Source organism: Hemitrygon akajei, chromosome 20 (assembly GCF_048418815.1).
Source record: "Hemitrygon akajei chromosome 20, sHemAka1.3, whole genome shotgun sequence".
NCBI lineage: Eukaryota > Metazoa > Chordata > Chondrichthyes > Myliobatiformes > Dasyatidae > Hemitrygon > Hemitrygon akajei.
In genome coordinates this window covers 36,118,499-36,131,112 of record NC_133143.1, presented here as the reverse complement: position 1 = coordinate 36,131,112, position 12,614 = coordinate 36,118,499, and the positions used below count along the sequence as shown (strand labels likewise).

Genomic DNA, 12,614 nt, shown 5'->3' with positions numbered 1-12,614 from the left:
TATCATCTGCAAACCTGGCAACAAAGACACCTATTCCATCATCTAAAACATTGATATACAGCATAAAAAGAAGTGGTCCCAATACCAAACCCTGCAGAATGCCACTAGTCACTGGCTGCCAACCAGAAAAGGATCCTTTTATTCCCACTCACTGCCTCCTACCATCAGCCAATGCCCTAACCAAGCCATTAACTTTCCTGTAATACCATGGGCTCTTAACTTGGTAAACAGCCTCATGTGGGGCTTTCCAAGGCTTTCTGAAAGTCTAAATATACAACATCCACTGCTTCCCCTTTATCCTTCCTTCATGTAATCTCCTCAAAGAATTCCAACAGGTTCATCAGGAAAGAGTTTTCCTTAAGGAAACCATGCTCACCTTGTCCTATCTTGTTCTGTGTCACCAATTGCTTCACAACCTCATCCTTAACAACTGACTCCAACATCTTTCCAACCACTGAGTTCAGGCGAACTGGTCCATAATTTCCTTTCTGCTGCCTTCCTCCTTTCTTAAAGAGTGGAGTGGTATTTGCAATTTTCCAGTTCTCTGGCATCATGCCAGAGTCTAATGATTTTTGAAAGATCTTTGCTAATGACTCCTAAATCTCTACCGCTACATCTTTCGGAACCCCTAGGGTGCAGTTCATCTGGTCTGGGTGACTTATGTACCCTTAAATCTTTCAGCTTTTTGAACAGCTTCTCCCTTGTAATAGTAACTGCACTCACTTCTCTTCCTTCACCCATATTACAACATCTGGCACACTGCTAGTGTCTTCAACAGTAAAGACTGATGCGAATTACTCAGTTAGTTCACCTGCCATCTGCTTGACCCCATTATTATTTCTCCAGTTTCATTTTCTAGCAGTCAAATATCCACTCTCATCTCTCTTTTATTCAGAATCAGAATTAGAATCAGGTTTATTATCACCGGCATGTGACATGAAATTTGCTTTATTTTTTTACATACTTGAAAAATTGTTTACTATCCATTTTGATATTGTTTTCTAGCTTTCTTTCATATTTCATCTTTTCCCTCCTAATTATTATTTTAGTTCATCTCTCTGGGGTTTTAAATGCTTCCCAATCCTCTCTTCCCACCAATTTTTGCTTTGTTGTATGCCTCTTCCTTTGCTTTTACAATAGCTTTGACATCCCTTGTCAGCCACGGTTGTACTATTTTGCCATGTGAGTATTTCTTTGTTTTTGGGTTACATCTATCTTGCACCTTCCTCATTTTTTCCAGAAACTCACACCATTACTGCTCTGCTGTCATCCCTGCCAGCATCTCCTTCCAATTTACTTTGGCCAACTCCTCTCTCATACCATTGTAATTTCCTTTACTCCACTGAAATACTGCTACATTGGACTTTGCTTTCTCCCTATCAGATTTCAAGTTGAAATTAATTATATTGTGATCACTGATTTTTAAGGGTTCTTTTACCTTAAGCTCCCTAATCGCCTCCGGTTCATTACATACCAGTCAACCCAGTACAGCTGATCCCCTAGAAGGCTCAATGACAAATTGCTCTAAAAAGCTGTCTTATCGGCATTCAACATACTCACTGTTTTGGGATCCATTTCCAACCTAATTTTGCCAATCGACCTGCATGCTGAAATCTCCCATGACTATCATAACATTGTCCTTTTGATGCGTTCTTTTCTATTTCCTGTTGAGTCTGTGGTCCACATCCCAGCTAGTGAGGGATTTATAATCCTTCTCAACCCCACTCGCCTGCCGTCTCCTTGTAACCTTTGATGCACCTGCTAATCAAGAACTAACATTTGCTTTAAATATACCCAATGACTTGTCCTCCACAGCGATCTATGACAATGATTTCCATAGATTCACCACCTCTGGTTCAAGAAATTCCTCTCATCTCTGACCTAAAGTGATGTCCTTCTCTTCTAGGACTGTGCTCCCTGGTCCTAGACTCCTGCACTACAGGTGTCACCCGCTGCTCCCGAATTAATCTGGCACAGGTTGAGCAATCTTGCAAGGAAGAATGGGCAAATCTTGCTCCACCACATTAAGCAAAGCTAATAGAGACATATCCAAAAAGACTGCTCACTGTATTAGCTGTGAGGGGTGATTCAACAAAGTACTGAGCAAAGGGGAATGAATACTTCTCAACTGCTGAATAATTTTTTAGTTGAATTTTTAGCTTTTTATGCTTTACAATTTCCCTTGTTTTTTGGGCTCTAATGTGAAAAAGAGCATATGACTCACAAATAAGAATCCCCCATCCTGGAATCCAGCATCAACCTGATTTTCTCAATCTACCTGCATATTGAAATCCCCCATGACTATTGTAACATTGCCCTTTTGGCATGCATTTTCTATCTCCCATTGTAATTTGTAGGCCACATCCTTACTACTGTTTGGGGGTCTGTATACACTTACCACTGGGGTGTTTTTTTTTAAACTTCTGCAGTTCCTTAGCTCTATCCATAATGATTCAACACCTTCCCAACCCATGTCATCTCTTTCTAATGATTTGATTTCATTTTTTACTAACAGAGTAACAGTGCCCCATCTGCCTTCCTTCTTATCATTTTGACACAACATCTGTCCTTGGTCATTAAGCTCCCTGCTTTAAACTTGCTGTCGCAAGGACAAGGCCGAGGATGAACCCAAGTGCAGGGCACAGGCAGAATCGGGAGGCATTCTTGACATAGCAAGCATGGAATCCGTATCCAGGAGCAATGCTCGACTTAGAACTGGCAGTCCTAAGAACCATGAACCAAGGTTACTCACACCAGAGTCAACCAACAAACTAGCAGCTCTCTCTCTCTCTCTCCATCTTGTTTTACGGCGGTTGGCACCCAGCTTAATGGTGCATTACCGCCTCCTTCTGCTCCGGAGTATGCGATAGACTCACATTCTAAATCCCTTCACCCAATCGCACACATACACATACCCTAACCTACACTTTATCCTCCCCATCCTAGTACCCTATTTCTGTTTATCCATCATATCCTATTAAAAAAACCCTGTACCTCTTAAGAAAGCTAAAAATACCCTGACCTGTGTTCTCTCACCCATGCCCAGCAACCCTTTTAATGTGAATTCCTGCAAAAATATGGAACGCTTCACGAATTTGCGTGTCATCCTTGCACAGGGCCTATGCTAATCTTCTCTGTATTGTTCCAATTTTAGTATATGTGCTGCCAAAGTGAGCACAAACTAGCAGCTCCTTGTCATCACACGGTTTTATACTGCATCTGCTGATGGAAAGCAGGTGTGTGTTATTAGTGGAACCTGGGAATGATTGGAAACTAAACGAGGGGATTGAGGCCCAATTCCTGAGGTAAATAGCCAGGTGGGGGGGATTGCCAGAAGGGACCATGACACTTTCAGCCTTGATTCAGCAAAGCTATATTGTCATAACTGCCAATCTGCAACTGTGCTGCAAGTTCATCTTCCTTATTTTGTACACTGTGTGCATTCAAATACCAGTCCTCCAGTCCTGTGTTCACCCTTGTCAATTTTCTCCACCTTTTACGTTGCAACTCATCCTGTTGACAGCAATTTGGCCATATCAACAGCCTCTCCTCACTACACATGACCTCTGTTTGTAAACCAACTACCTCATTTTCAGCATTATTATCTACCTTTCCTACGATCCTACTTGCATTGAAATATATGCAGCTCAGGGCTCTAGTTGCACCATGCATCTTTTGATTCCTAACTTGTCTGAGTTCTTACCACCAACTGCCTCCACAACCTTTCCACTAACTGTTCTGGCACTCTGGTTCCCATTCCCCTGCAACTCTAGTTTAAACCCCACTGTGCCGCAGTAACAAACCTTCCTGCAAGGATACTAGTCCCCCTCCAGTTCAGGAGCAAAACATCCCTTCCGAACTGGTCCCACTTTTCCTGGAAAAGAGCCCAATGATCCAAAAATCCCCTCCTCACATCGACTCCTTAGCCATGTGTTAAACTGTATAATTTTCCTAGATCTGGCCTCACTAGCACGTGGAATGGGTAGCTATCCTAAGATCACAACCCTGGAGGTCCTGCCACCCTTTAACTTAGCACCTTACTCCCTGAACTCCCTATGCAGAACCTCATCACTCATCCTACCCATGTCATGGGTACCTATATGGACCTCAAGTTCTGGCTGTTCACACTCCACTTCAGATTGCTGAGGACTTGATCCAAGATATCCTGGACCCTGTCACCCAGAAGGCAACATACCATCTAGGAATCTTGTTCTTGCCCACAGAACCTCCAGTCTGTTCCCTAACAAATGAATCCCCTATCACCACAGTGTGCCTCTTCTTCCCCCCTTCCCTTCTGGGTTACAGAAGCAGACTCAGTGCCAGAGACCCAACCACTGTGACTTTCCTCCCAACAGTATCCAAAATGAGCGGAATGGCCACACTGGTTCTTTAACGCCTTTCCCCTTCCTGACTGTCACCTAGTTTCCTGTGTCCAGCACCTTGGGTGTAACTACTTCTCTGTAAGTCTACCACTCTACCACCCCCTCAGTCTCTCAAATGATCTGGAGTTTATCCAGCTCCAGCTCCAACTCCTTAACGCAGATTGTTAGAAGCTGCCGCTGGATGCACTTCTCACAGTTGTAGTCATCAGAGACACTGAAGTTCTCCCTGCCTGCCCACATCCCACAAGAGGAGCTATGCACTATTTTGCCTGGCATCTCTATTGTCCTTGCTGAGCAGATATAAAGAAGAGAAGGAAAAACATGAGCTTGCTTTTCTTTTGCTTTCTTGGACTGAATCTTCCCTTCGCAGAAGCCTGGAAGAGCTAAAACCTCAAAATCACCACTCTGTTTCATTGAAACTTAGTGAATATCGAATGACCTGTATAGAGTGGATGTGTGGCAAATGTTTCCTATATTGGGTGAGTCTAGGGCCAGAGGGCAAAACTTCAGAACAGAAGTGGTGAGGAGGAATTTCTGTAGCTAGAGTAGTGAATCTGTGGAATTATTTGCCAAGATGGCTCTAGAGGCCAAATCATTGAGTGCATTTAAAGCAGAGGCTAATAGGTTCTTGATTAGTCAGGGTGTCAAAGGGTATGAGGAGAAGGCAGGAAAATGGGATTGAGAGTGATAATAAGTCATCCATGATGGAATGGCAGAGCAGACTCAATGAGCTGAATGGCCTAATTTGGCTTCTATGTCATATGGTATAATGGCTCCATTGACAGTGATTTTTCCCCAGCAGCCTGACATCACACACTGTGCTGGAGAGGAGTGGTAACTTTCCTATTGACTGCCTTCTAGAAGTGCTACCATCTGTGAGATAAACATGTTCTCACAATGTCATTCAGTAGCGGTTTCCAGGATTTAATCCCAGCAGTGCTGATGGAGAGCTGACATATCTCTGTTTGGAATATGTGTGACTAAGATGATTACATTCTAAGTCTCTACTTATTAGAGACAGACTGTGGTGCATAAAATGGAAGTATTTAGATAAAGTTTTGAAAACTCTGTATGATGACTCAGTGCCTAGTGTTAATCATAGTCCACAGTTTTAGTGAGTTATTGCCACATACTAGTAGAACAAAGGAAAATAATCTCACAATAAATAAGAGTACATGCAGAAGGAACGTTATCATGAAAGATGCATTTATATTGAATCTGGATGACTGGAGCATAAAATTGATTATGAAGTTAAGGAAAATAATGAAGGAAGAAACCAATGTTTCATAAAGAATTCTGAAGGAAAGTCAATTATGCTTATGATATTAATTTTTTGCCTGTAACTGACATTAAGTCATATCAATACACATTGACTCGCATTAGAGACTGTAGTCGTACTTGCAAAATAACCTAAAGCATACAAAAGGATGCCTTCATTATCAGGCTGTGGTCTATAAGAGTGGTTACTTGGTTTAAATACATTCATATTTAACTAACAAAGTGGACAAGTCATTCATCCTCAGCAAAAGTAAATGAATTCAGAATAATGCACAAAACTGCTTCAGAAGGCAGTTAGGAGTTGCCACGTTGAAATGCAGGTGAACATAACAGATTTCCTTCCATCATTACATTTGTGAACCAACAACCCAGTATTTACAATCATCCTTCCTGACTCTCACCAAAACCAGGTGCATTCAGTCAAATGACAGCACTTGGCATTAATGCAGCATTTTTGGTGAAAATGCTGCATTAGAAGCTCCATTGAAATTGGAGTCAATTGGATTCCATTCCCCTGCCTCGAGCCATATAAAGGAAGATAGCTTTAGTTTTTACCTAATTGCCTCAGCCCTAGAATACCACTATAGTAGTTCCAGAAAACCGTAATGTAGCCACTTGTCTTCAGCTGTTTCAACAACCATTCTCAGTGCTATGGCCATTCCATTTACAATTCCATAGATATTGAGCAGTCTATGCCACAAAGACCTGAACAGCATTTGACTCTGTATTAATTATTGTTAAGTAACTTTTATTTACAAAAGCATCAGTAAATGACCTTCTCCAAGAGCGAACAAGTTAATTTGCAGGTTGAATCGGTGGTGAGGAAGGCAAGATCCCAGAATCGCAGATGGTGATGAGAGGGTGTACAGGAGTGACATATAGCAGCTAGTTGAGTGGTGTTGTAGCAGCAACCTTTCACTCAACATCCCATGCTTAATGATTTAGTTTCTTCACCTCTGCCGTCAGATTTCTCAACTGTCCACAAATCCATGAACATTACTTCATTATTCATGTTATTTTACACTATTTATTTGTTTTATAATTTATAGTAATTTAAAGTCTTTGTACGGTACTGCTGTTGCAAAACAACAAATTTCACATCATATAAATCACTGATAAAAATTCTGATTCTGATTCTGACCATCCAGGACAGAACAGCTCAACTTGCTGAGCACATCATCCATCACACTACATTACTACATCAATGCTACATTACTGCTCAACCATGGTTGCAGTATAAAATGTACTACAGCAATTTAAAAGCTCATGCCACAATTTCAATTGTCTGAAAGGAGAGGCACAGAGAATTTATTTCCAGGATAATTTACAGGCGATACATAATCCTATTCAGGGACTGTATCATTCGTCCTTACATTGTTGCTGAGTCAAAACTCTCGAAATCCCCATCTAATAACAATGGATCAATGTTTTCACCAGCACTTCGGGGCGTCAGTTTGCCTCCTCTTTCTCATATCATTAAGAATTAGCAATGCAGATGGACATTACCACATATTGAAAGAGAAAACCAGGGAAAAAGGAAGCCAATGGTGTACATATATAACTTATCCAAGTTTTATTAATTAAATATCATTACGTCCTATTAAAACAAAGTTGAGTTCCCCATACAAGTGACCAAGTAATTTAATCTGAGACTTTAGTGCAGTCTTTGGGCCATACAACATCACAACTACTCAGACAAATGTAAACAATCCTTTATCACACTGAAGATGAGCAGGGTGCTGTCCCTTGAGTTAATCCACCCTGAACCAGAATCACTAACCATTAATACTTCTGCTGTCCGTGTAACTTAGCTATACAAAAACTGATTCTTAAATTTCTCTTTGACACAAGAGTAAATATACTTCAAAGATAAATTACTTATTGCAACAACTTGGCCTAAGGATGTGAAGAAGTGCTGTAAAAATGCAAATTCCTTACAGCAATCTGTAGAAAGAGGTTACGCACTGACTTCAGTAAATATAGTAGTTTACCTGGTGGGTTAAAGTATGATTGGATTTTTAAAATAAATTTGCACATTTTTTAAATAATTTTAAACTGTTCTGTTGGCAAAATGAGTTTACTCTCCCTTTGACTTTGTGAACTATAGCCAAAAAATGGATATTTGTCCCAACTATTGAACAAATGTACTTTGGAATTCATTGGTTCCAACACTAAAGCATTTAAGGATAAATATTGCACAGAATGTATTGATTTGGTTCATTTCTCATGCTCACCTCACGTGATATTTCTGCAAGTTGCAGAACGAAGTCAGAGACCAGCTGACCTGTATATTGTAACTGGCCAGCGGTTCACCATAGCAGTCTCAGTAACATGATCCAGATCATCGTCTCTTAGGCCTACCCTTAGCCACTATTACTAACCATTAGTGCTTTCACATTCTGTGTGACTTCAGTCTACAGAAACTGATTGGTAACTTAGGTTGGTCAAAGTATTAAGGACTTTACCTCTTCAAGAGGAGGAAAAATAAGAGAAGAATACTTTGTAATGGTGTGGAAGTCGATGTTGAGACATCCCAGCTCACCTCAACACCAAGTTGCTTAAATGAGCAGATACTTTAATAAGCAAGAGATAAAACAAGCCAATGAAATTACAAAAGATATTGGAGGATTTTTGGGATACCCATTTTATTGTAGGGAGAGATTCTTATCTCTACAGATTGCCCGGAGATTTAGTACGGTGACAAAAATGGAAGTGTAGTTTGCCCAAGTGTAACTGCCTCCTGGTTAACAAGACAACCTTTCATTCATTCAAATAAATGGACAAACTGTTATAACCATCCTGCCCAGTGCCTAAGGTGATACAATATAAACCAGGCAGATATTATTACAGGAGAGAATATGTTATTGTTTTATTTTAGTGATATTGAAAGATTATGGAAAGTAAAATGTGAACCAGCCAGGATTACTTTGGAAATAATCACATCTAAAGAAAACAAAACCACAGATGTATATGTCAGCACGTGTGCAAAGGCAGCAATGGAGGAGGAAATAGGCACTCTTAATAAAGATAACATTTCAAACTCTTTTGTTCAAATGCAACTCTAAGGTCGTTAAAAGTCAGTTTCACCATTTGGGCAAATGATAGAGAAGGAAATAGAGTTGAAGTCAAAGAAAATTGTGACTTTGAACATGATCTGATCCTGTCAGCCATTCAAGTGCTTCTGCACAAAAAGGATTATGAAAATATGGAACGAAGGCTGTGGATATCATAAACAGGAGAAAATCTGTGAATGCTGGAAATCCAAGCAACACACACAAAATGCTGGAGGCACTCAGCAGGCCAGGCAGCACACCTTGTGTTTATTCCGCCCCTCCCTCCACCACTCACTCACTCTGACTCCTCATCTTTTTTACTCCAGTCCTGATGAACGGTTTTGGCCCGAAATGTTGACTGTACTCTTTTCCATAGCTGCCACCTAGCCTGCTGTGTTCCTCCAGCATTTTGTGTGTGTTGCTGTGGACATCATGTCAATTTTGGGTTTCCAGTGTGATATTGATAAATTATCTTCTTTTTGAACAGCAAGGAATATAGGATAAAGGCAAGCAAATCTGATGGAAGCTAAATGAATGTCAAGATGTTTTCAAAAGGCTGAAAGGCTACTTCTGTTCCTAAGATTCCTGTGATCCATCACTGGTCTAAAGAACGTAAAAACTAGAAGGTATGTGTTTCCCAAGGATGATGTAGTTTTGGTTGAAGGTTGATGATTAATCACAATGCTTTGATATATTCATTTTTGAGGTGCATTCTTCATTGAAGAGGATGTTTCTTGTACATCCCAATGATTCAATTGAGGATCTTGTTAGAAAGTAGCAAAAACGTCAGGCATGAACCAGACTGGATCAAGATTCTCTCCCTTAAATAGCAATGGTCAAATAAATATCAATCTATGCCAATCTTTCAATTTCACTGTTATTAGAAGCAACCAAAGCTAAAACAACTTGGGTCTTCGTGCCCCATTTCCAAAGGCATTTTCTACTGATGCGCTCAAACTTCAGAAATATCTACCACATAGTGTATCAGAATTAGCAGTCCTTGTTCTCCAGAAAGTGCAACCACACAAAATGTATTAGATACTTATCCAGAGCTTCCATATGCATACTCCAGGTTAATTTGACTGAAAACTCAGCAACTGGATACAAAATGCAACGGTTCTCCTCAAAGCTTTTAGTTATCAGTAAATTTAAATAAATCGTTAATTATGTAAATTTAGTTAAGAAACCACTGTGCCTCTGAAATTTTAAATTGTAAAAGAAACAGGTGGAAGTGCTGTTTTGGTTATTAAAAATCAACCACAATTTTAGATGTCATAAATATCTGTTGGTTACTTAACGTAAGTTCTGGAGGATCTTTCCTGAATGGTCAGAACATGAAGCATGCCACTTGAAGCAGTTGAGGTTAAAAAATTGCATTTATAAAGTAAGTTAAATAAGTGTGTGGGAGAGAAAAAAGAATGTAAAGATATTCAGAGGTTTTGCAGTCGCAGGATGGAAGGAAGCACATTTGAACAATAAACAGTATATCTGTACTGTAAGTTCTATGCTATCCAGGAAATATTGGCTAATGAAGCATATACAAAACACTGGGCGAACTCAGCAGGACATGCGTTGTTTTCAATTTGGAGTTCCAGCTTCTAAAGCTTTTGCTCCAATTATAGTTTTCAATGTTGTGCAATTACCTTTGAATAAGTGTGCCCAAAACACTCCCAGTTTCGCTTGCACACCTGAAGTAAGGGAGAAAACTGGTCGTCGTGTTTTCCAGCAGATCAGCATTACATTTAATCAAACAAATGTGACCCTATCAGACCCTTGTTGGACCTGTTAGAAGAATGATAATGCTTGTTGTGACAGATGTCTGCCAATTGCTTACGTTGCTCTACTCAATAATGTAGAAAGCAGCTAGGTGCTGTGCAAAAAATTGTTGGTGAAATGCTGATTTAATTAAACCTCTAAGAGATCCTCATTTCACCTCTTGGTTCTCAGAAATAAACAGATTTTCAGTTAGCAACAAACAACGCTCATTTAGTTGAAATTTCTTATTTGCTCTTCTTCTTCTAGTGTGTGCAAATTTAGCACAAAATTGTGTCAGGCAATTTCAATTTATCAGTTCCATCAATCAGTTCCATAAAACCATGGTTTTATTACCATGGTATTATAAGGCTAGAAATTTCTAATTTAACTTGTGTTTGGATGGCATTCCAATCTGGATCAATCCATCTGTTAATGTATAATGAGTATTTGCATGAATCCTTTAACATATTGAAGAATCTTAAGGCATTTCATGGGAGCCTACCAAACTAAAGGAAGGAACGTTAAGAAATAAAAACAGATAATGTCTGAAAACATTCAGCTAGCCACACAGCAACTACAGGAAGAAAAAGAGAGTTGACACTTCAATTTGAATTTCCAGCATCCATTGTATTTAAGGATATGCAGCGTTTACAGAGGGAATTCAACTGAGTTTGTAGTCCAGGTGGCTGAAGGGCACCCATTATGAAAGGTAGGTACAGAAGTCAAAATTGTTGGATGATAGTGGGGATGAAGGAGAGGGCAAAAAAAATCTGAAGGAAGGACTGTAAAATATGTTGTAAACACTCAACAAATCAAACAGCAATTGTGGAAGGGGAGACAGAACGTGCCTCTTCTGTTCAATGACTATACATCAGCTTTCTGATGAAGATTCTAATGGAGTTCTACAGACCTAAGTATTAACTCTGCTTCTCTCTCCATGCGTATGGCAGGACCTGGTGAGTATTTCCAGCATTTTCAATTTTTATTTCAGGCTACTTTGGAGTTCATTTCTGCTTGAAGTGCTAGCTGAGGGGAAATTGGTGCAGGCATTTCTCAGCACTATTCATCCTAATGAGACTGATGTTTTCCAGTGGTGGTAATGCACAAAGTCACTATCTCAATATCTATTTCCACTATTGCTCACAAGAAGTGGCATTACTGGGTGCCACTTTCAATTTTTTCTGAATCGTCTCAGTATAACCAGAAGCACACTGCATCACGTTGCAGCTTTTTCAAGGTTGTTTGTCGTTATTCTTCAGTACAAAAAACGAAATACTCTGGATCCAATGTAGCATGAAAAAATACAATAAGCATAAAGGGCACGATAAACAATCACAAAAAAACGATCAATACAAATACTGAATTGAATTGAATTTATTACTTACATCCTTCATATGCATGAGTAGTAAAAATCTTTACATTACATCTCCATTTAAATGTGCAATGTGCAATTTATAGTAACTTATAATAAGTAGTATGTACAACAGGACAGTCAATATAACAGAGAAATACAATTGTATCAAATATAAAATAAATGCTATAAAACACAATGTACAAGTAACTGTTATATACTTACACTGATTGTATGTAGATAAAGTGACACTAGGTGATGTGTATGTAATAGTGACGGGGTGGTTTAATGGGCAAAGGTATTGATCAGCCTGATGGCTTAGGGGAAGTGACTGTTTTAAAGTCTAGTGGTCCTGTATTTGCATTATAGTTGGCCTGCAGTCAGCTCAAATGCCATCCAAAGTCCGTAGGCTGTCCTACAATGATCAACAACTGCTTTCTCATGCATTCCGCTGCTGACAGATTCATTTACTAGTTCCTAACTGGTCATGTTGCTGTGGCAATAAGTTCTGCAGCACAGAAAAAGACTATTCACCCCAACTCACGCATCCCAATGCACAGAACAGTAAATGTTGTTGCAAAATCAAACAAAAATGAGAAATCCCACAGGATATTAACTGAGTTTTTCCAAGGTGGCACCTGCAATGTTTTGCAGCTAGCTCATAGAACTGAATATACTGCTTTTGAACTGTTACCACCACAACCTGCATCCTGTAATTCCTCTTTAAGAAACATAGTCTTGAACCGTCTAAATGTGCTAGCAATTTTACGATCTCCTGAAGGACTCTGTGAACTT

At 39.6% G+C, this 12,614-nt stretch overlaps 1 long non-coding RNA gene and 1 other non-coding gene across 2 annotated transcripts in view; both read right to left on the bottom strand.

Annotated features, from left to right (window-relative positions):
- LOC140713969 (uncharacterized) overlaps nt 1-12,260 on the bottom strand; it is a 126,931-nt gene extending 114,671 nt beyond the window's left edge. The window contains exon 1 of the long non-coding RNA XR_012095789.1: nt 12,045-12,260. This is a non-coding gene — a long non-coding RNA (uncharacterized lncRNA). The remainder of the gene's footprint in view (nt 1-12,044) is intronic.
- LOC140714016 (U6 spliceosomal RNA) lies at nt 3,072-3,178 on the bottom strand. The gene has a single exon (XR_012095810.1). It is a non-coding gene; the product is annotated as a U6 spliceosomal RNA (small nuclear RNA).
- Nucleotides 12,261-12,614: the final 354 nt, after the last annotated feature.